Source organism: Leucopleurus acutus (assembly GCF_964270905.1).
Source record: "Leucopleurus acutus genome assembly, chromosome: 7".
NCBI lineage: Eukaryota > Metazoa > Chordata > Mammalia > Artiodactyla > Delphinidae > Leucopleurus > Leucopleurus acutus.
In genome coordinates this window covers 77,802,436-77,828,761 of record NC_139150.1, presented here as the reverse complement: position 1 = coordinate 77,828,761, position 26,326 = coordinate 77,802,436, and positions in this window count along the sequence as shown.

Sequence of the window (26,326 nt, the reverse complement as noted above, 5' to 3'; positions counted from 1 at the left end):
GATCATTTGTGGCATTGGTTTATACACGGAATTCTTAGTGAAGGCTTCCAACCGTGTGTCTTGACAAAATAAAAATTGACATTTAAAAATGGTCCAAGAAAAGGGCTACCCATTGAGTTTGTACCAGAACACGTGAGGGGAATAAAAATTTCAGATTCTCTGAGAATGATATTTGTGAGACAGAAGCAGATCACACACGCCAACAGAATGAGCGGTGTTGAGGAATTCCATGTGTTCCTCCTGCAGGAGAGTATTGCAGATATGCTAACATGAAAAATAATGATGGCAGTTCAGGGAAATAAATGATTAAAATTTGCATTGGACTATAAGACAACAAAGGAGTAGCCCCCAAATTAGCCTGGGGCAAGAAAAAGACAAATAGGGAAATTGATGGGAAAGAGAAAAGATGGTAGTTAAAAGGTATTGCCAAATCAAACAATAATCATGGTTTCAATTGACCCTTGAACCATGTAAGTTTGTGTGGGTTCACTTATACATGGATATTTTTCAGTAGTAAATACTACAGTCCTACAAGGTCAGTGGTTGGTTGAATCTGTAGTTGAAGAATATAAAGATATTTCCAACCCTATAACAATTAATAGAAAGCTTAGACTGAAGAAAGAACTGTGAATTTCATGGGGAAACTTTGCCTTCCTGAATTAACCTCAAATTTATGCATTCACACTATGGGTACATAGCAAAGCCAAATACAATTTATGATTAAAAAGAAGTAACTTGATAAAAACGTCAAACTGAACACACACATCTACTTTTTTTGGCCTTCTGAAATACCAAGATAATATTGGGAAAGGATTTTTTAAGGCATTACACCACCAAGACACTGAGAACACGAAAACTGACAACAGTGGCATTTTGGAAGCTACAAAGCAGATGGACTAAGAGGATCCATAAATACAAATCTTTATCTGGCAGAGGGGAAAACAAAGAAGGAGCTTAATTTGTATCTCAAAATTCCCATAAATTATAAGGACCTGGCATCTGGAGTTGAGGGTAGGCAGTAAAGAGCCAGAAAAAGAAAGGTGGTTTAATTCTTGTTTAAAATACGTTAAACTTATAATGGATCAGTCTCGCTAGTAAGAGCATGAGATAAAAATTCGGGTGCTTTTGGTCTGCTGAGGAATTACAGCAGAATAGCAAAAGGAAAAGGTGAGAATAAAATTGTGTTCTCAGGTAAAATTTAGCATAAACTGCTTCACAGAATTATCCTCTGTTGAGGCAAGGGCGCCTACCTTTTTACCCCTGTAAACGGTACCTTAGACATATCCAAAATTAATCAAAAGAAAACTTCACTCTTAATGAAATTCAAGTAGTTATTGGGCAGACAAGAGCAGAGAAATGTTCCAGAAAGAAATAACAATATGTGCAAAAGAGCAAAGGTGAAAATGCCCATAGTGAATTTGGGAGACTGTAGGAATTACCTCAGAGATGCAATGAAGCAATGTTTACATAAAATTATAGTTGGATACAGTTGGATAATGTTTACTTTTAATTGCTTTGAGAATTGTTATGTACTTAATATTTAAATGTAAAAAAATACAGAAATTCTTAGATTCCATATATATGTGTTAGCATACGGTATTTGTCTTTCTCTTTCTGACTTACTTCACTCTGTATGACAGACTCTAGGTCCATCCACCTCACTACAAATAACTCAATTTTGTTTCTTTTTATGGCTGAGTAATATTCCATTGTATATATGTGCCACATCTTCTTTATCCATTCATCTGATGATGGACATTTAGGTTGCTTCCATCTCCTGGCTATTGTAAATAGAGCTGCAATGAACATTTTGGTACATGACTCTTTTTGAATTATGGTTTTCTCAGGGTATATGCTCAGTAGTGGGATTGCTGGGTCATATATATGGAATCTAAGGAAAAAAAAAAAAAAGACGGGAATAAAGACACAGACCTACTAGAGAATGGACTTGAGGATATGGGGAGGGGGAAGGGTAAGCTGTGACAAAGTGAGAGAGTGGCATTGACATATATACACTACCAAACGTAAGGTAGATAGCTAATGGGAAGCAGCTGCATAGCACAGGGAGATCAGCTCGGTGGTTTGTGACCGCCTGGAGGGACGGGATAGGGAGGGTGGGAGGGAGGGAGACGCAAGAGGAAAGAGATATGGGAACATATGTATATGTATAGCTGATTCACTTTTTTATAAAGCAGAAACTAACACCATTGAAAAGCAATTATACTCCAATAAAGATGTTTAAAAAATACAGAAATTTATGCAACACTTCCACTTTGTAAATATTTTACTTTAAAATCTTATTTTCAAAGAAGTTATAGAAATCTCATGAATGAAAAACATACTTTTTGTCTACTCTGAATCATTTAAGTAATAATGCTTAACTTGAAAAGAGCAGAAAAAATATATTAAGAAAAAAGATATCTAAAGGTTATCTGAAGGCCACTCCTGACATATAGAATGTTCTTATTCTGCCATTTCTGACTCTGCACTTCGGATTATAATATCTTGGGGAGATATTTTCCTCATTTATTGCTGATGTTTGTAGAAATCAAGTGAACCTTAGCAACGTCACTATACACAAATTCCTGTTTCTAACTCATCTGTGATTTTAGCTCATCTGATTATCACATTAATGGTCTTAGTTGTCAAGCAGTGCTTTCCCCAGAATTCTTCAGTATAAATATATCTGTATGTCTTTGTGCTGGCTTTGAATAAAATATAAAAAGGGCTTTCCATGTTCAATATACTAAGAAAATTTTAATGTGTGTGATTCACATCCAATTACAAACTGAACTCTAGATCAGTAAGGTAAAATCATGTTTAAGGAAGTTTCTTTCCCTTTTGCATTCTATATTTGTGTCTTTCATGTATACATTTGTTAATTTATTAGCCTATTTTCTGGAAGTCCAAGCATTTTTAATAATGGTGAATTGAGGTCAGTTTAAATTCAGAATGATTTAAAATATAAACACTACTTAGCATCTTGCACATAATTATATACATAGTGGAGACCATATTGCTATTTATGGAGTATTTGATCTATTGATAAACCGATTGCAGTTTATCAATACTTTGTATACCCTGGTGTAATCATTCGAATTAAAATGAGAATATGAATTTAAAATTCTTGATAATTTACATAGTATCAAATTGTTTTCTGTAGAACCCTGTAGTACTTTAGAATTATGGCAAATAAAATTGAAAACTGAAAATGAAAAAGCACTTAAAGTGTTATTCAAAGAAAATGATCCCATGAGGCATAAAGGAAGAGCTGGAAAATTGTATCAAGCCATGTGCCACAAATTCTGTAATAACCATTACTGGGGACTTAATTATGTCACCCCCAAATTCATATGTTAAAGCCCTAACCCTTAATGTGATGGTATTTGGAGAAGGGATCTTTGAGAGATAATTAGGTTTAATTGAGGTCGTAGGGTGGTGTCCTCATGGTGGGATTAGTGCCCTTTTAGGTAAAGACCTCAGAGGACTTGCTGTCTTTCTGTCTATCCCTGTAACATGAGGACATAGTGAAAAGAGAGCAATCTATAACCCAGAAAGAAAAATCTCATCAGAAACCAACCATGCTGGCACCTTGATCCTGGACTTCTGGCTTTCTGAACTGGGAGAAGATGCATTTATGTTATTTAAGCCACAGAGTCAATGTTATTTTGCTATGGCAGCCTGAGCAGACTAAGACAACCATATTTAAAGAGGCTCCTGCAGTTAGAACATGAGCTGACAACGCAGTTCAGGGAATTATCTATTAATATTCATCATGTTGAACTGGTTCAGCTATCAAGATAACATATAATCTTTTCTGTTCAACTCTTTGGATCTTCAGGTTCTTTCTACTTAATTTTTTTCGTGATGTGTCTACAAATATAGAACATAAAAATAGTTTTCTTAGTGAAACACTTGCTACATAAACAAAGGGAAATAAAATGGATGGGTTTACACCATTAAAAAATATTCTACCCTACAGATTGACAAAAATAGAGTAGAATGTGTATGACAGTATGAATTCGACATAAGGAAAAAAAATATGTGTAAAGGTATAAAAATGAATTCAAATAATCATAGAGATAGAATCTTTACATTTTACAGGATTCAGTTATTTGAAATGCTATAGCTAGAGAATATTGAACTTTACTTTTAACAGCAAATTGTCCTGAGCTGATACAAATATATCTGTTAAAGAAACTCCACTTGCTAAACATCTCTCAAATATGCTTTAGTTGGGCAAACCTCTCGAAATTGCTTATGTCTTAACAAGCTGGAAATGCAAGCTGACAATGTTACTATATTACAACTTGAGATAACATTCAGTTAAAGTTAATTTCAAACTTGATATAGAGCATTTAAAATTATTTGTTTTGAAACATTAAAAACTCTGATTTTTAAAAAGACATTTTCAAACATTTCTTAATATTATAAACTGTTTGATCCTGTTCTGCCATTTGCGCGCAGTCAGGTCATAGTATTTACATAAGCTCTTAACTCAGTTTCCTCACTTACAAAATTAGAACACCAATATGGGCTTTAATTTTAAAACTTGTGTGAGTGTGTGTGTATATGTGTGTGTGTGTGTGTGTGTGTGTGTGTGTGTGTGAATACCTCCTAGATCAAGATATAGAATAATCCTAACAACTGCAAGGACTTTCTTGTGCCCCTTCCATTCACCCTAAAGTATCCACTCTTCTGTCTCCCATCACCCTCAGTTACTTTTGCACTTGTTTGAACTCCATATAGATAGAATTATAAATCATAAACCTTTTTATGCCTTCATTCCTTCATTTATCATTATACATGTACGATCATCTATGTTGTATAAACCTGTGGTTTTCCCTTTTTTATAGCTAAGTAATATTTCATTGTACAAATAACCTCAATATTCTTCCATTTTCGTGTTGATGGAATTTTTAATTGTTTCCATGTTTTGGCAATTATTAATGAAGCTATACATGTCTCTTGGTGGACATTGTCACTTATTCCTCTTGGGTATATGTTTAGGAGTGCAATTGCTACATCATGTATAGTTGTATGTTTTACCTTAATGGTTGAATCAGTTTGTATTCCCACATCATGCAATAAATGACATCTCAGGCTAAGCTTGACTCAAGTGATGTTTTCACATATATTCAATTAGACCAAAATTTCAAAAACTCTCAAGTATTTTCCAATTAATTATAAAAGTAATGAAAAATTAAACACATTCATCTAGGTGGAAGGAAGGACTAGTAATATAAATAAAGATTTTTTTTTCGTGGATAAGTAGCTTACTGCTTCTGCTTTCATGCATTGAGTTGTGCAGTCTCTGTTTTAATACTGTCCTTTCAGACATCATGGAATCATTCTAGGTCATGCCTTTAAAAATCTAAACTTTATACTTTATGAAGAAAATATCAGAAAACACATATTATTCAGTTTTCCTGGCTATAAACTTATTTACAGAGAACTTTACTTTGTTCAAGCTCTGAAGACTGTTTTGTTTTAACTGAGGTCAAATCTATTATGTTGACTAATGATGATGTTAATTTCATCCCTCCTTTCAATTATCCTTTGTTGTGAATGTGAGAGGAAGCCACAGATACAAATATCCCATTTTATCTGGCTTTGTGCTAATTCTATTCCAGTATCACAGCTATGATGGAGACCAGTAGAATTCAGGGTGTTCAGTTCAAGGAATGCTGAAGGTCATCTAGTTCACAGTCTCCCCGATCAAGTAGTTTCCGAGAGAAGGAAGAATAACATTTTTCTATTGTAGACTTCTGTCTCAGAATATAGTAAAAAAGCAACTTTTTCTTATATTGTAGAATGCTGACTGCCATTTCATTTGATATAAGTAACAGCCAGAAAAATAAATGCTTCATTACTGTTGTTTCAAATTTTTAAAAATCTATTTCTTCAAGTTTTATATTACTTTAGTTTTCAAAGTTACCGTAAGATTTACCATATTTAAAAATAATATGTAGTGATTTTATACTCCTGGACATAGTAATTTTATGCTCTTCTACTTATGATAATATGGTAATTTTTCACTACACTAGAAATTCATCTGGAGGTTTAAGCACGTGGTTTACAATAGAAGGTAGGTGTACTAAAAAAAATCAGTTCTAAATAAATTCATAGGGCTTCTAACATCAGGAACCAGTAATATACTTGGAAATAGAATTTCATGATAAAAGGATTAACATCATCACAAGACAGAATTTTAAGCAAGCCCTTTCAGGGTAGTTTGAAGTTTTCAAATTTGGAATGTTTCTTAGAAGAGCAGAGATTAATGCCTATGGAGACTTAAAGAAGAACAGTTGTCTTGATGTGTTAGAGTATTAAGTTTATCATATTATGATATATACATTGTATTAAGATGTATCAAGATGGGCAATATCTAAACAGATGTAAGAAATGCTATATAAACCCAATGTTTCTGTCTCTTTGATGTCAGAAATATGTCTGTCTCTTAATTTGTAGGTAAGATCAAGTAAATATCCAGTGGCAGGATATTTCTTCTTCCAGTTTCCTCAAATTCCTTAGGAATATCAATTTATTGTTACCAGTAGCTTCTATCTGCCTTTGCTGGATAATTTTCTCTGTTCTGTTTTGGGGGATATTCCTTTATCTCTGGGATAAACAAAAACATGGAAAATAACCCATAGTCTTGATGTATAATACAAGCAAAAAAATGATTCAAAACACACACAAGGATTTTGTTTGAGTAACAGAATTTACTTAAAGCTTTTACATAGAGCTTTTGAGAGAATTCCTAGTTATATTGACACATCACAGGAAATCTAAAAACATTATTTAGATATTCATGCTCTTACAGTTTCTTTGGGAACTCTGCAGTGTTGTTCAGCTACCCTCCTTCTCTTCTCTTTCCCATGAGAAATGAAATATGATGGCCCTTTTTTTCTTCTCCTTCATTTTTAATCCCCCACACCCCTACATTATTAAATATGTATGTAAATACATATACACATATAGATGCATATATATTTCTCTATAAACTCATACTTCATGCCATCATCACATCATCATCTGTTCCAAGAAATTTTCTTTTTGTTTTTCTAAACAAATTTTTTTTCTATGAGATTAATTATCTAACCAGATATTAAAATACTTTTTTCTTATGCTGCTAGAATTCTATTTCTTGTAAGGTAGTAAAACTTAAATTTTTCTGAACTCAGACATTATGTTCACTTTAAAAGATTAAAGTGAAGAAAAATCTTCATATATGACTGAGAATTTCCAACAATACATTAATAGGATCAGACACCATGATCAAGTGGAGTTTATCCCAGGGCTGCAAGCATATTTCAATATCTGCAAATCAATCAATGTGATATGCCACATTAACAGGTTGAAGAAGAGAAGCTTTTTAGTTTGGGTAATCTCACTTGTCTAGTTTTGCTTTTGTTACTTGTGTTTCATTGTTATATCCAAAAAATCATTGACAAGACCAATGTCATACAGCTTATCCCCTATGTTTTCTTCTAAGTTTTTATAGTTTCAGGTTTTACATTTGTCTTCAGTCTATTTTAAGATGATTTTTGTGTATAATGTAGAAGAGTCCAAATTTATTCTTTTGCATGTGGATATCCAGTTTCTCCAGCATCATTTTTAAAGAGACTGTTCTCTCCCCATTGTATATTCCTGGCACCCTCATCAGAGATCACTTAACCATAAGTGTGTAGATTTATTTCTGGGTTGTCTCTCTATTCTGTTTCATTGGTCTATATATGTCTCTCTTTGTGTCATTATCATACTGTTTTAATTGCTGTGGCTTTGTAACATATTTTGAAATTAGAATGTAAGATGCCTTTAGCTTTGTTCTTCCTGAAGTTTGTTTTAGCTATTATTCAGTTTTTTGTGGTTGCATATGGTTTTTCGTATTTAAATTTTTTTTTTTCTATAGAAAGCTGAGGTGGTTCACCATTATGAAATTTTTAAAATAATTCCTTTAATTTCTGGCAGAATGCAGTCTCATATTTCAACATGGTCCCTTTTCCCCTCTCCATGCAGGAAGCACACAAAAATTTTTCTCTGATATTTATTGTGAGAATTCGGTTGAGTTTCTGGAGATAAATCTCACAAAACTGTGGGGTGGGGGGCCCTATGGCTGGGTCCCCTTGCAGTTTTTAGCTCTCAAGGTTTTTCACATTGAGCATCCAGAAATTCACCATCTACAGTTCAGATATTCCTACTCCAGCCCTGGATCCTATGGCAGTTTCTGCTTCTGAGTCCCTGCTGTGGATAATTGTGTGGCAGTGGTTTGTCCGGTGCCCTTGCTCTTTTAGATCCAAAAACAGTTGTTGAATTTTTCAGTTTGCTCAGCTTTCTACTTGCTTTTAGTACACAGTGGCAACTTCCAAGCTCCCTACTTACGGAACTAGAAACTGGAAGTCTGCCCAATTTTATTTTATTGCTGAATACTGCTCCATTGCAAGGATGCAGGATAGTTTGTTCATCTGTTCATTTATTGAAGGATATCTTGGTTATTTTTGGTTTTGGGTGATTATGAATAAAGTTTCTATAAATATCTTATGCAGTTTTCAGCATGTAAATACATTTTCAAATAAGTTGCACAAATGTCCTAGGAGTGTAATTGCTAGATTACATGGTAAGATTATGTTTAGCTTTGTAAGTAACTTCAAAACTGTCTTCCAAAGAATTATACTGTTGTGCATTCCTGGCAGCAATAAGTAAGAGCTCCTTTTGTTCCATATTCTCTCCAGAAATGGCTTATTATCACTTTTTTGGGTTTAGTCATTCTAATAGGTATGTAGTAGTACTTACTGTTTAAATTTTCATTACCATATTTTAATGCATTAAAATATAAAAACAAATTTACTTCCTGTAATGATTCTGAATGTTTTTTCTTTATACTTCCTTGACAAATTTTGTAGCAAAGTGATTGGAACAGAAACCAATATAATTTCTTTTCCTTAATTTAGACTATATGAGGACTGGGTGTATATTTCTGTTTCTGTGCTCAATAACAATGAGAAACCATATTAGCCATTTTTTTCCAGAACATAAATATTCCCAAAGATTAAACTATGATTTAACTATAATTGCTGTCTTTTACAAACTAATGTATTACTTATTACTCATCAAGACTCAGCACTAGACCCTCAACTCGTTACCACCAATGCAAAGCTTTATGTAATCAACTCTGCACAATCTCAACCTATTTTCCTTCCTACAACACCCGTCTTAAACTGATTCAGCTCAGCTCCTAAAACCTTATAAATAACCTCCTCTGTCTTCCCTTTCTTCGACACTATTAAAACTCTATCAAGGTGTGTTATTTCTGACTGTGGTAGGACTAATGGTCCAATCTTTGATTTTTCAGTATGTTTTTTTGCTGATCTTTTGGAGAATCAATAGTAATCAATGATATGCTCCATTGGGGATGTGACCTTTCTGGGCTTTCAAGATTCCAAAGATAATATCAAATCTACAACCCTTGTTGGCTGATATTAAAGCATGACAACTACGCTTAACTCATTTCTAACTTTTGATCTCACTGAAATTCAATAAATATTAAATGTCTGGGAGAGAGGAAAAATATATATGTGTAGGGGTTTCCTACGATTGTGTTCTAACCATTCCTCTAAATGAGTGCTGAAAAATTACCTGGCATCAACCTATAGCAACCATTGGCTGGAGTCTATGATTGTCCTTAAATAAAGCAAGTTGATCTCTTTTATTTTGAATTGTTTTTTGGTGTTAGCTTACTGAGTGAGACATGAGTTCCTTACAAAATGTGGCCCTTTGAAACTCATTATTGTATGGTGCATGATGTTGTTTATCACATTACAATATTTTCTCTGTGAGGATGAGTATATGAATTAGGTCTCTGCCTCATTTCCAGAATAAATCTCAGTTCTCAGGAGTAATTGCTTTTATTTTTATTTTATGGATACAGAATTGCAAGTTGAGTATTTTTTTTTCTCTTTATACTGGTCAACTAATTAATATGTCTTCTACCAATAGCAAATAAAAAGGATTTCATACTCTGAATTTTGTGCCTTAGTCATAGTCTTGATTTTTTCACCTTACATTTTGGCTTGAGTTTTACATTCTCTCTTTTAATCTGTAGAATATTTGGCTATATTGCATATCTCTGTTATACGTAACTGCTTCATAATTCTCCATGATATGACTCTATTTGACTTCACCTCCCTGTTGCTATGAATAATACTGTGCCATGAAGAGACTTGTGTATTTCCATTTATGGAAAAGTGTGAACATTTCCTTGTGCTGTGTACTCAAATATCGAACTGTTGATTTGTAGTATATTAATATACTTAAATTGATTAACTAAGTGGTGCTGGTTGGTTCCCCAGAGTAGTTGCCATTGGTATGGTGTGTGGGCATCTATATTGTACATCATCATCAACACTTAGTAGTATATATTTTCTAAGTTTTAATAATCTAATGGGTGTAACATGATAGCTAATTTTTCTTTCAGTTTGCATTTCTCTCATTAAGAATTTGATCAGCTCTTTGTTAGCTTTTGGGATTCCATCTTTATACACTACTTATTTATATATAATGCCAATTTATCTTTTAAGGTTACTGTCTTGTTCTTTTTGATCTGTATAAGTTGCTTGCCTATTATAGATTGCAATGAGTCCCTTGATAGCTTTATACACTGTGTGTTCTTCCTTTCCGTAATCTGCTTAATACTATCCATGGTGTTCTTAATTATAAAAAATAGGAAAAGAGTTATTCCTCATTCTTGGTCATTGATATAAGTTCCTATATTGTTTTCTAATAATCTTTTAATTTTACATTTCATGTACAGTTCATGTTATATAGTCCACATTAAAGTAAGTGAGCCTGTTTTATATTATTTTTCTATAATGAATCAACATCCCAGTACTATCTACTAAAGAACTCATCATTTGCCTATTAATTTATAATGTCAATTTCATTTTTTTAATTAAATTTTCATGCACACATAGGTACGCTTCCAAAATTTTTGTACTGTTCCATATGTGTATTTCCCTGTGTTTGTTCCATTTCAACACTATTTTTGTTGCTATCATTTTACAACTTATCTTGATACTGGTGAGCAAGCCAACTGCTATCCTACCACCTATTTTCATTTTATACTCTCTTTTTAAGGTTGACTTAGTTATGTTTCTCCCTTTGTGTCTTGATAAAAATATGCTAGGTATATTTTTCTAATGCTTCTAATGCTAAGGTTTATTTTAATTACGAATGTGAATATCTGCTTATGTATATTTCTTCAGTATCATTATTCAATCTCAGCTTATCAGTGTGATTATATATACATTATATACACACATATACATAGTTCTATATATTTTATATGTATCTATACATATTGTGTATGCAAATGTGTGTACATATTCATCCATATACATATTGCATACATATATACATATATTGTGTTAAATTATTATAACAGAAAGGATGTCATCACTCTAGTTTAAGAGGCTATAATCTAGCAGTTTGGGGGGAAACAGTGGGAAATTGTCCCAGTGTAGCTTGTTTTTCAGTCCTTATTTTTTTAATACTTTACCCTACCCTTTTGCTGTTTCTTTCTATGCACATACTAGCATTGGTGGTCCATTGCAGTGAGAAAAGTCAATGATTGTCTCAGAGCACTGAACAGAAGGCAAGAATAATATCTAAAAAGTTTTTTTTAAACTCTCACTGCTTCCCTTTGGCTGCTGTCTGCCCCAGGCTAAAGCTACTAACTCACCCCACGTACTAAGCCTGTATAGCATTCCTTCTTCAGAGAAGCTTCTCAAAGCTTTCCCTACCTCTAGCTTTATTGAGATATAATTGACACATAACGTTCTGTAAGTTTAAGGTATAAACCATATTGATTTGATACACTTACATATTGCAATATGATTACCTCTGTGGCATTAGCTAACACCTCCATCATATCACAAAATTACCATTTCTTTTTTTTGTGGTGAAAACATTTAAGATCTACTCTCTCTGCAATTTTCAAGTATACAATACTATACTTCAATTTTAACTACAATGTCATGCATTAGATCCCCAGAACTTTTTGATCTTCTAACTGGAAGTTTGCACCCCCTGACCAACATACCTCCAAGCCCCTAGCAAGTTCAGCTTTTTTGTACATTACTTTTTCTTCCCTGTCTGACTTATTTCACTTAGCATAATGACTTCAAGGTCCATCTCTGTTGTCACCAGTGGCAGGATTTCCTTCTTTCTCATGGCTGAATAATATTGCATTGTATGTGTGTGTGTGTGTGTATGTGTGTGTGTGTGTGTGTGTGTGTATGTATGTGTGTGTGTGTGTGTGTGTGTGTGTGTGTATGTATGTATGTATGTATATGTATATCCTCTTCTTTATCCATTTATCCATTGATGGACTCAGGTATTTCCATATCTTGGCTGATCCCTCAATCTCACTTCTGTGTATATATTAAGAAAAACAAAATCAGGATATCAGAAAGATGTCTGAACTCCCATATTTATTGCAACATTGTTCACAATAGTTAAATCTTTTCTTAAGTGTTTATTCATGGGTTTGTTGTTTGTTTTTTTGTTTTGGTTTGTTTCATTTAGGTTTGTTTTGATTTGGTTAGTTCCTAGAATCATTGTATAAGTCTTTTTTTTTAATTAATTAATTTATTTATTTTTGGCTGCATTGGGTATTCGTTGCTGCGCGTGCGGGCTTTCTCTAGTTGTGACGAGCGGGGGCTACTCTTCATTGCAGTGCGTAGGCTTCTCATTGCAGTGGCTTCTCTTGTTGAGGAGCAGGGGCTCTGGGCACACGGGCTTAGTAGTTGTGGTTCGTGGGCTCTAGAACGCAGGCTCAGTAATTGTGGCGCACAGGCTTAATTGCTCCAGGGCATTTGGGATCTTCCCGGACCAGGGCTCAAACACGTGTCCCCTGCATTGGCAGGCGGATTCTTAACCATTGCACCACCAGCGAAGTCCCATTGTGTAAATCTTAATGCTATAGTTTTTTGTTTTTTGTTTTTTTTTTTTTGCGGTATGCAGGCCTCTCCCTGTTGTGGCCTCTCCCGTTGCAGAGCACAGGCTCCAGACGTGCAGGCTCAGCGGCCATGGCTCACGGGCCCAGCTGCTCCACGGCATGTGGGTTCTTCCCGGACCGGGGCACGAACCCGTGTCCCCTGCATCGGCAGGCGGACTCTCAACCACTGCGCCACCAGGGGAGCCCACTATACTATAGTTTTCACATGATTGAAATATTAAGGCTTCCCTTCCTTGCTCATGTGTCTTGCCAGCCTCCAATTTTATCTTAAAAAAAAAAAATCAATTAAGTGTTGTGATATTGACCATAAGCCACTTCATCGGGCTTCAGATTTTTCTGAACAGTTTATTTATTTGTTATTCTGTGCTTTCATAGATGAATCATTCATATTTTCTCCCAAATTACTTCTTTGTGTTTCTTGTTTCTTAAAGAGGAGCATGTGATTTTTACCTTTTTATTCTGTTCAAATATTTCACATTTAAATTGCGTACATCTCCTTGTCTCATGTAGTCAAACTTCTAAACAGCCAGAGAAAGTTCAGTTGTTCCCTAAAAAGGTAATGGAGCCTAAACACTAAAACTATGACTTCCAAGGATTAAATCTAATTTAATTTTCTTCCATCTATAAAGCAACATATTTCATGTCAAGAAAAGCTATAGTAATCAGCGGATTACTTGTGTTCATATTGTGTTCAGTGATATCAGTGAAACAATAAAACCTAGATGGATTGTTCTTTGTCTTCTCATTTTTCTCATCAAAGATTCAGAGTTAAATATATGTTTATAATTCTGAACAGATAAAATTTTCCAGAGACACTTGCATTACCAGAAAAAAGGACAAAAAAATTTACTGAAATATAGGAGCACTTCTTTTCTTTGCATATATGTCTATTTATCTGACATTTTGACAGATTATTTAATTTCATCTGCATATGGCAAATGAATATGTTTCTCAGAAATTTTCAGAAAGCAGTTATAATAATATGAACTCCATGTAATGGGCATGTGAAAAGACTGCTTTCTATCCTATCATAAAATCAGACAACTTTATATATACAATCATACAGGTTTATAAATCTTTGCTTCCAAATAGTTTATTCCTATATGAATTAAATGAGTCCTTATCTAGACAACCTAGAACTTTTTATAACAATATTAAGACATGAAAATAAATAAAATGCCTTGTTGTAAAAATATGAGTTACCTAGCTCTAGAAACATCCCAAGAAAGATAGTTGATCCCAAATAATATACATATATTCTGGTTTACCTCTATGCCATTATGGACTAAATAGTTTATGAAGTAAGTAAATATCTGTTTATGTTTTGTGGTTTTAAAATAGTGTATACTATTTTTCCTTAAATACTTACTCTGCATTGGTATTTTCCCTGTGTATTTCCAATAAAGTCTAGATATCTGTATATTATCAATTTAATTTTTATATTTCAAAGTGATTTTTTTCCTGTCATTTGGGATTTGTTCTTGTGGTAAGGCTGTCAACTTATCTGTGCAGGAGAATACATTGTGACCACCCCCTATGCAGTAAAGAGCCAGTTAATCAGACAATGATAACAGCAAGAGCAGAGCTAAGGCAGAGGTTCAGGTAGCAGCGCTCCAGAGACTATCTAGGACAGCCCCTCTTGGAACTTACATGGAGATATTAGAGTGTACAGTAAGCCTCAGCCTGAAGTGAGGGTTGCTGGACTTATAGAGCCAGTGGACTTCATGTCTAACTCTCAATGTGAAGTTGTTCTACAAACTAATAGGACAAAAGGAATATTTAAGTTAGCTAAGACATATAGAAATGTCTGTCTACAAATCAGTACATGGTAGAAGTTATCTAGGTAGTGTGGACAAAAAAAGATATGGGGGTTTTATCAGTAGTAGACATGAAAAATTCAATAGAAGATAGGCACTTTGAAGGATTAGTGGAATTTTGGCAGGTGGGGATAGACAGGAGATCATGTAGTAGTGGGTGCTGTTATTGCCTCTCCAACATCCAATCAATACCAGGTGATTAGTCTAAGCCAGTCATTGTTTTCAGTGTTTCAAAGATTAGTCTCAGTTCCAGCCAGTTGCAAGAGAAGGAAAATCTACTGGTGGGATAAGGTAGAACTGGTTTTGTGTAACACTACTTCTTTCTTATAAAAAAAATCATAGGAAAAGCTGGTTCATCACTTTGCTTTGAACCATTCCATGTCTAGGTGTGAGGCCCAGAGCTATGGAAGCTACCTTACTACCAGCCTAAAGACAAGGCCAGTGCCAAGGTATGTTGAGTGGAGATGTAGACATCACTGCATAACCAGTTTAAACTATTCTGGAGCTCAAGCTATCTCTGGAATTATTATACACGTAACTTTATGAAGAAAAATGTGAGATAAGTCATTAAATTTAGATAATCAGTGGAATACAGTTCTATCACAAGGTAAAAATACCTGTTACTTGGAAATGCTGGAACTTAGAATGTAAGTCAGGGATAATACCACAAATTTTACATTCTTACAGGTAAGTAAAGGGATCCAAATATCTCCAAGGTAGTATTTAAAGAGAAAATGCAATACAAAAAAGAATGTGTAATGCCTATATTTATTAAATAGGAAGCAAAAAAGCTTCCATTCACACAAAAGGAAATTTACAGGTGGTCAGAAGAGACCTAGAACTTTCCAGTACTGCAAAAACAAGGAAGAAAAGTATTAATAGAGGTATACAACTGCCAAAAGTATCCAAAGAATGAGATGAACAAAATAGTGAGAGATTTTCTTTCCAGGGGATACTAAGGACCTTTGAAATAACTTTAGATTTTTCATCCAACATATCCTTATGGAATAAGGCAAGGAAGAGAAACATACTAGGAGACAAATAAAGAATATGTGAATGCCTAGGAAGTTTCTTCTTAGTCTTCTAAGGAAATCATGGCCATTTGAACTCTAAATCAGTAAAGAACTTTTTCCAGTGTCATGTTTTAAATAGTACCATACCATAGTACATGTTTATTCTCAGGCCAGGAGGCTGTAGAAATGACGTTGACCTGTTCAAAGGACATTTCACTATTTCCCACTCAAAATTACGTTCTGAAGTTAGATTTCCCTTCTGTTGTCACAGGCATTAGGTAAAGGCTTGCACTGCTGAGAGCAGCAGTGCATGTTTTACCTTAACAGATGGTTGCTGTTGAGGCAGATTAAAATCAACAATGTTCGCTTGTTTTAACATGTTATTTTCATTTTAATTGTACACCAGAAACCTAGTAAACAAAAATCCCCTCAGGCTAAACTGCCGTGTCTGTGTGTGTGTGTGTGTGTGTGTGTGTGTGTGTGTGTGTGTGTGTGTGTGTGTGTGTGTGGTGTGTTTTCTTTAAGATTTTATGGTGTCACAAACTCTGGAGACAAATACCAAATATTAATAATGATAATAATATACTGATATCTTGATGTCTGAGGCCCTTCTAATTCAGGAATAATAACGGTGGAGTTACTACACTTGATTAGAAATTGTTTTTAAATTTAAAAACAAATAAAATCAGGAGACTCAGTTCAAACAAGTTGCACTTTCCCCAGTCTCTTATCTCTACTACAATGATAGATATTACCAGAGCTATACTGTGCCCTCTTCTGAAATCTCTGAGCTGGTGTATAAAAGATTTCTTCATCTACGGAGAACATAAGAAGGAGGCTGCTTACAACTTAACACCAATCCTCTCCAAGTAGGTACTATGACTGGACTGGGAGAGGGAATAAAAGCATGTCTGAGCAATCCCCCCTTTTTTTTCTTTCTATTTGTCTTGGATTATAAATTGAGGATCCCTTGATATATAGTTTGAACATATCTTGATATATTTAGTGACTTGATAGAGTTAGTCTTAAATCAAGTAGTCTCAGTATTGCTATTCACTTCTCTCTCTTAACAAAAATTAGATAGAATAGATTGATTGATAGACAGATAGTTGACAAACAAGCTAGCTGGCGAACAGAATTTGATGTAGATTTTTTTGGGAAAAATAGATATTCCTGGATTGTTTAATCCGTCTACTCTATAGTAAATGGAATAATTATAACATGGCCTTGTCAAGGGAATCTCAGACTATATGCCTATTTTAGATTGTTTTATAAATAAAAAAGATCTCAAAGCATAAATTTCAGTAAGTTATTTGAGGACCAAGACATATTCATATACTACTTTGCATTTCCTGTTGCTAGTACAGATGCTGACATATAGTTAAAATTCAGTCAGTAACCACTGAACAGAACTAAAGAACAGATTTGTATAAATGATTATACTAGGCACAGTGGCATTGTGAGAAGTAATTTGAAATACATTCTTAAAAATAAATTTTACTTTTATTGTAACCCAAAATAAAGGCCTGTCTCTGCTAAGGAAATTTGAGGAAATGAATCACTTTTCTGGGTCATGTAGCAAACCAGCTATATTTTGTTCTATTGATAGTATCATAGAGACAAGTCTTACAGATTTAATTTTTTAAAGAACAATACATTTATAATTCTGTTCCTGAGATGTTTATCAAGTAATAAAGGCTCAGCTACTTTAAGTGTCCATGAAACCATTTTTCATTAATTTTATAGAGATCTTTAAACAGGGGTCACAAATGCAAATGCTACCAGATACCAAGCATGCAGTAAAAGGAAGGAAATAATTGGATTTAAAGCAAATGGGAGAGTGTGGAATTGTGATGAACTGGTGTCCATATGCTTATTTTAAAGACATCTTAAAAAATTTATAACAGTATACACATAGGTCAGTAGAACAAATTTTTCATGTGATCTGCTTGTCAGTTTTCACCTCTTTTTTAAGAACTAATGTTTCACATGATAAACAGTTACCTCGTGTTCAGTAATTCCATCCTTTTTAGTTTGTGTTTCTTTAGTTACATTAAAATGAATTTAATATTTTATAAAGATAATCTTAATAGTTTTATTCCACTTTACTAAGCGCTTTCTACCTAAATGGATTTTTTATCAATTGTTTATAGACATGGGTGTCTAAGAAAGATGCTTTCTAAAGGTTAACAATGCATAGTTTCCCAGTGAGAGATTTAAGATAACTATTTTCTACTCACTTCTTCACAGTTTTCTGTATTGTTTAAATTTTACAACATATGCATTTATTAATTTATACAATACATACTTATTATTTATTTACTTTTTGTCAGTGTTCTAGTGACCGTGGATATAGTTAGCTCGCAATGTGTTTTTGCAGAGTCCCGTTTTCTGCTCATAAAGCAGAATGTAGAAAACATCGGCTCAAAATTGAGAAATAATACACCCCCATTTTAAAATTTTAGTTTTTAAAGTTTTTATGGATTAGTTCATGTAGGTTCCCTTAAAAGCTATTAATAAACTGTTTGAAAGGAAAGGGAAAGGGGACTCAACTGGGTCAGTCTACAGATTCTACTATGGCTTATTGTCTCAAAAACATCCTTTTTATATTATTTTGCTCTACTCTGGGCAGGTTCAGGAAAGATAGTCAGAGTATATAAAATGATACACTGATGCATCTAACTTATTTTCCATTTTAAAAGGAACTTCTCTAAATTCTCTTTTAGTTAGGAGGCCTGAGGATAGACAGCATATATGGTCATTCCAAACTGGTAAATTAAGTCTCTAAAATGCTGTGTCCTGATTTTCCAGTTGTCTGGCCTGGTATCTAGGCAACACTGTAACAATCAGAGTATCACTGGATTTGTCTTTTGAAATAAATGAGTTGACGTGTAGAAAATCCCTACGTTACTTGAAATCTGAAGTGGTACAGTCAGTTTATTTCACTCCTTTCTATCTAGGATTTATAGTATTTGGCAACTGTCGCAGATTTTTGCATTTGTCTAGTATCAAGAAAAAGTGTTTATTTTTCCTTCTGATTTGGGTGTGTGTGTGTGTTTACAGGAGTTGAATAAAATAATATTTAACCTATTTTTAGCTGGCTATTTACTGTCTAAATTATACAGGGTAAAAAATGATTCCATCAGATAAAGCATTCAAACTTTAAAAGATGTGACCTTCCCAATGTGGAACCAGTAGTTAGAGACATAATGTCCCTTTGTGCGTAACACCTCCAATATAAATCTTAACTCCCCAAATCTTGGATATCTGGACAATGAGATAGTCATTGGAAGGAAGGAAAGATGGAAGTGAAGGAAAGGAGAAAAGCAAAGAGGGAAAGAAGGAAAGAGAAAGAAAAGCATAGAGGGTAGGAAGGAGAGAGGAGAGAAAGAAATTATATTTCTTTTAGAATGATGTAGAAATATTTTGATTAAGCTTGAAATCACTAGAACATACCAGTTTTGGTGTGTTAGATATCTAAAGTATAGAAATGAGATAATGTACTTTTTAAATTTAATTTTTTCTTTCTTTGAAATAGCTATAAAATATTTGGTTTCACTTCATCTAGTTAAACAAGGGATCCTATATATATATATTTAATCTTAGCATAGCTGTATTAATAAAACTAATTATATTTAACTTAATTTATCTGCTTTTCCTCTTTCATTTCCCACTTAGCTTGGTTCCGAAGTATGTTTGGTAATCTTTATCTCATGGCTGCTTAAGTATGTTCTTAGTCATAGAATATGAATGTGAAGATTTTGGTTGACAAAATTTCACAATTAGAAACCCAAGATTTTTAAAACATTGTTGAACATCCTTAATGCTACTTCAAAATGAAATAAATAGGGCTTCCCTGGTGGCGCAGTGGTTGAGAGTCCGTCTGCTGATGCAGGGGACACGGGTTCGTGCCCCGGTCTGGGAAGATCCCACATGCCGCGGAGAGGCTGGGCCCGTGAACCATGGCCACTGAGCCTGCGCGTCCGGAGCCTGTGCTCCGCAACGGGAGAGGCTACAACAGTGAGAGGCCCGCGTACTGCAAAAAATAAATAAATAAATAAATAAAATGTTATATACTTATAATGCAAAATAAATATTATAGCAAATGTAAAAGATATGTAATTAAAGTCTGTATGGTCTTGTTTTTTAATGTCTGAGGAGGACATATTTACACAGTAAGAAATAGTTTCAGTTACTTTTGGGTTTTTTTGTTTGTTTTTTTAAATTTTTATTTATTTTATTTTTGGCTGTGTTGGGTCTTCATTGCTGCACACAGGCTTTCTCTAGTTGTGGTGAGTGGGGTCTACTCTTCATTGCGGTGCCTGGGCTTCTCATTGTGGTAGCTTCTCTTGTTGCAGAGCAAGGGCTCTAGGTACACGGGCTTCAGTAGTTGTGGCTCGCGGGCTCCGTAGTTGTGGTGCACAGGCTTAGCTACTCTGCAACATGTGGGATCTTCCCCGACCAGGGCTCAAACCCATGTCCCCTGCATTGGCAGGCAGATTCTTAACCACTGCGCCATCAGGGAAGCTCCAGTTTTGTTTTAATTAATATTTCAGTTATTATATGTTAAAATTTTTAAATTAGTTTTCTTGAATCTTTAAGCTTTTTTAACTTGAGTAGTTATAAAATTAATCATTTTACTTGTTTTCAATTTATATTCAACTAACTTATACATTTTCAAGATTAAAATCTGTTTAAACATTTACCTCTATTTACATACTTAATTAAACAAATTCACTTAGACATTAAGCTACAATCTTATCTGATTATCTTAATCACTTTGAACATCTAACACAGCAAGTATATAAATTTTATGAGCAAAATATTCCTGTGCACTTAGGCAATGCTTATACGTGTGATAGAGTATAATTATAAATTTCATAACAGATTAATCTAACCATTCAAGTCAATTTCAAACAAATATATACACACAATGCAATGTCTCCAAAAATCTATTACTGTATTTGTATTACATAAAGTACATAACATTTTCAGTAATATACTCATTTCTTCATCCCAGGGTTACAAATACATTTTCTTAATGAAGTGAAGCATAATGTCCATCATCCACCTGCTGTGGCAACTTTGATTTTATGCTGCAGTCAATGGCCTAGGATTATCTTTTGGATCTTGGTGTAGCTTCCAGGAACATTCTACCCAAACTTGATTTTACTGGCTATTTCTTACACAGTGCAACTTTCCAAAGGATGAATTTTCTTTCAGTCTGGGTAATCTCACATCCCCTTATCATATTATACAATTTTCCCTTATACTCTTGCTAAATGTGTATGTTTGTGTCTATGTGTGGGAGGGGGGAGAGAGGCTATGTGTGTCTAGAGTGTAAGGGGGTGTTGAATAAAATCCATTTACTCAAACCAGCATTTCTCCAGTCTAATTTGGAATTATACAGGTGGAAACAAAATGAGAAATTCATCAGGTAAAAATTTAAACCTTAAGGATGTCATTTTTCTAGTGTGGAACCTTAAGGATACCATTTTTCTAGTGTGGAATTGGAGAAACATATTTCTGTGGGTTTAACAAATTCGATATAAATCTTTACACTGTCCCCAATGTTTTTGTTGACTGATTTCACCTACTTAGATTTTTGCTATCCCATCTAGAAGTAGAACTAATCACTTACTATCAAATAAGTATGATGAAATTTAAATGTTGAGTACAATGAAATAAGCATATAAGTTGGATATACTCATATTCAGCAATTTCTATAAAGACCTGAAATATATTTGTAAATATCCATTCTTTAACATATTTTGAGTATCTTCATATATTCATGATTTTTCAAAGAACTATTATTTTTTATTTAATTCTTAGATGATGACAACTTGTTTAGGAAAGCTCCTTTAAGCCGACCCCTTTGCATCCCTGAAAATGTTCTTACTGTCTGGCAACAACTCAGTTATCTTGTCCTACCTCTATTTTCCCTGGCTCAAGGTGCACACAGCTCCTAAGAAGCTTGTCTTATTTTAGTGAGAATAAGGTTAGCACTGGGGCATTGTGGATGAATAAAAGATTGTAGCGATAGGTAACACTACTTATTGGGATACCTTAGTAAGAGAACTAGAAAATATTATTTATAAAGTGAAGAGTTTTTCTGGATGCTTTCAAATTAATTTCTTACAGATAGTGTTTATTTGAATATGAAATGTTTTCAACTTCCCTTTTTCTTTTCCCACCTTCCTTCCTCTCTATTATACCACCTTATCAACTTTATTATGTGAAATATGTGTGTGCATTGTAGTACTATATAATTACTTCATGTAGGACATACACCTACTTAGATCTCATAATCTACATCAGAGATTCAGTTGCCCTTTTCTACTTTTTTGTGTTGTTAGTATATCTCATTGTCCACCATTGTACCATCCCTTATTGACACTTCATGAGCTCTGTAGGAAAGACATATAATGTAAGTTTCAATTTGCCACATGTACGTTTCCACTGTAAAATAACAAGTGCATTCTGATTCATTTCTTAGCATATGACTGTGGTTTTAGAAGTTTGAGGGGATGCAGTACTCAATTCACATCAAGCCTTTAATTTGTCATTATTACTCATCGGTTGTGATACCATTTGACGTGTAATGTTTTTATTCAATTGAGTTTCTGCTGCAACATGTTATTTTTTGACTGCTGGAAATTCATTTTCTGAATGAATATTCCCTGATACAGAGAAATACAAAGAATTTTCACTAAACTATGCTGAAATCACACAGTTCTCTGGACATACAGCCTAGTATATTTATCATAGAGGATATACTTAGGTAAATAAACTAGGATGTTTATCCAGAATTCTCCAGTTATTTCAGTTGCCTTAATCCAGTTCTTTTTTTCTCCTCATCTAATTAACAAATCAAAACATAAAATGCTGATAATAAAGTCACACAATATAATTAAACTATTGATAGGTCCAAGGTCCCAGAAAGTCAGAATAGCAAGCATGCAAAAATATGATTAATATAGTACTGGCATTACCAAAATAGAAAAAAAAATTGAACAAGTCCTTTCATCATTTAAAAATATGAAATATAAGGGAAACGTTTTATATTGTAGTCTGAGACCTGAGACCATATGCTCAGAGCTATTACAGTCAGTCACCTCTAATTATTTCCAGATATATTCTGACAGTGATAAACTTTCTTTGTTCCCCATGTTGGCATTTCATAGACTGGGAAGCAGTGGCCAAATAAAATTGATCCCAGTGGTTATGCAAATGAAAATAAAAATTACAAGAAAATAAATTATTTTTATAGAACACAAACATAGTTTTTGCTGGTTTGCCTAATTTCTATGTTTTCTAAAACAAAAATACTATAATAGTATTTTCAATTAATTTTAAATTATATTTTTCAAAGTTTAAGAAGATTAGACATCTGAAGGATCGCATGTAGTCATCTCAAATCAATTAAAATTAATTTAACATGCAGTATGACCAGTTTCTCCATTTTCTTGTATTCATTATAAATGTAACTGTAATTTTTGTTAGAATAAGAGTTTAAGAGCACAAATTTATGATAGATCTAGAAATGTCAACTTGAAAAATTTGAAATTAATGAAAAATAGGTAGAGGGAAATTTAAAAGATATAAGAGATATATAAAAATAATGAGAAATATCAGAGAAAGTTAAGGGGAAAATAAATATTTTCTATTAAAATTTCAAAGAGAATATTCTGACGTAACTCAGAAAACACACATTTGGAGATAAAGAGTATATTAAAATACTAATAATCATCATAATCAACATCTATTTAACACTTACTAAGTGCCAGAAACTGCTCTGTCCTTTCCATTATCTCATTTACTCTTCAAATAACCCTATGAGTTATTTTGATGACGATTCTTTTTTCATATGATTGCAGATGAAATAACTGAACACTAGAAAAGTTAATTAATACCCTTAGAATCTATGACAGAATTGACATTTAAAATCACGTCTGATTAGGTTGAAGAATGAGTAGGGATGGGAGAGTCAATCAAAATGGCAACATAGGCTCCTGAACTTTGCTCCTCTCAGGACTGCACCAAAAGTACAGCTACACTTGGAGCAATTTCCTCATGGAAATCCAGGAACTAGATCAACTACTACAGATGGGGCAAATAAAAAATATACTCACATTGAAATGGTATGAAAGGCTGAGATACACTCTCACCTTAAACCCCACCCCATAACAGTGCCATACAATAAAAAGGGAACCCCCAATATCCAGCTTCTCCCTGAAGAGCAAAGGGTTTGGACCACGATCTAGTGCTCCAGCTTTTTAGACTCCAACCCAAGAGATGGAGATATAAAACATATAACTCTGAAAGCCACCAACTATAAAAAGAAGAAACTCCTAACAGCCTGATAGCACTCACCATGGTTATTTTCCACGAGCTCAGCACAGAGGGAGCAGGCAAAAATGCCCATTTCTCATTCTTTCCTTGAAAGTGGCCTAACTGCATACATTACAAGCTGCTGCCTGAAGGTCCAGCTTCTAATTTCAGCACACAGCTAGAGCCTGCCTGTGATACTCCCCAGAGATCAAGAAAGCTGGTGGGTACTTCCACCACCTTCTCTTTCTGACCCATTTCAGCAAGTCACCATTATTTCCCAGGAAGGAGCTTTTCACATGTCTGGCACCCCAGCTTTTGCTGTTGTCCACCCCTCTGCCCCTGAGGAACAGGTCCTCTGATAACCAATGGGGCAAACATTCACAAGTCCCCCAGGATTTCCGCAAACAAAAAAGTTTCTAATCAGGTGCCCCATATATGCAGGATCAGTGCAGGGGAAGCAGACAAAAACACCATCTTCCAGCGTCTCCCTGGAAGTATATAACTATATACTTTATCAGTTGCTATCAAAATTCCAACAGCATTTTTCAAGGTTAAAAAAAAAATTTATATGGAACCACAAAAAAACCTTGAAAAGCCAAAACAATCTTGAGAAGGAACAAAGCTGGAGGCTTTTTCCTGATTTCAAACTATATTACAAAGCTACAGTAATCAAAACAGTATGTTATTGGCATAAAAATAGATCGGTGGAACAGAATAGAGAAGCCAGAAATAAACCCATGCATATATGGTCAATTAATTTTTGACAAAGGAGCCAGGAATATATAATGGAGAAAGGACAGTCTCTTCAGTAAATGGCACATGCAAAAGAATGAAACTGGACCACTATCTTACATTGTATACAAAGATCAACTCAAAATGGAATAAAGAGTTGAAGGTAAGACCTGAAATCATACAACCCCTAGAAGAAAACATAAAGGTCAAGCTCCTTGACATCAGCCTTGGCAATGACTTTTTCAAAAAAATTTCACACCAAAAGCAAAGGCAACAAGAGCAAAAATGAATAAGTGGGGCAACATCAAACTTAAAGCTTTTACACAGTAAAGGAAACGATTAGCAAAGTGAAAAGGCAATCTAGAGAATGGGAGAAAATATTTGCATAAGGGGTTAATATTTAAAATAAACAAGAAGCTCATACAACTCAAAAGCAAAAAAAGTAAATAACCCAATTAAAAAATGGGCATGAAATCTGAATAGACATTTTTCCAAAGAACACATAAAGAGGACCAAAAGGCACATGAAAAGATGCTCAACATATCAGGTAAATGCAAATCAAAACCACAATGTGATATCACCTTATACCTGTTAGAATGGCTATTTTCAAAAAAGACAATAGGTATCAAATGCTTGCAAGGATATGGGTAAAGGGACTCTTTGTACACTGTTGGTGGGAATGTAACCACATACAGCCACTATGGAAAACAGTACGGAGGTCCCTCAAGAAATTAAAAAAAAAAATGCAACAACCATATTATCCAACAATCCCTCTTCTGGGTATATACCCAAAGGAAACAAAACCATTCTCTTAAAGAGATATATGTCTTCCCATGTTCACTGCAGCATTATTCACAGCAGCTAAGGTGTGAAAACAACCTAAGTGTCTGTCGGCAGATGAGTGATAATAAAATGTGATATATATATATATATATATATATATATATATATATATACAATGGAATATTGTTCAGCCTTGAGAAAGAAGGAAATCCTACCATTTAAGACAGCATGGTTGAATCTGGAGAGCATTATGCTAAACAAAATAAGCCAGACAGAGAAAAATAAATACTGCATGATATCACTTATACGTGGAATATTTTTTTAAAAGTCAAACTTGTTTCCAGGGTCTGGGAAGTGGAGAAATAGGGAGAGAGTGGTAAAACGGTACAAACTGTCAGTTATAAGATGAATAAGGTCTTAGGATCTAATGTATAACATGGTGACTATAGTTGGTAACAGTTGAAAATTTCTAAGAAAGTAGAACTTATATGATCTCACCAAAGAGGGGATAAAATGTAGATATGTGAGATGATTAATGTGTCAATGAATTAACTGAGGGGAATGCTTTCATGATGTGTGTATATATATATATATATATATATATATCTCAAATTATATAGTATGCCTTAAAT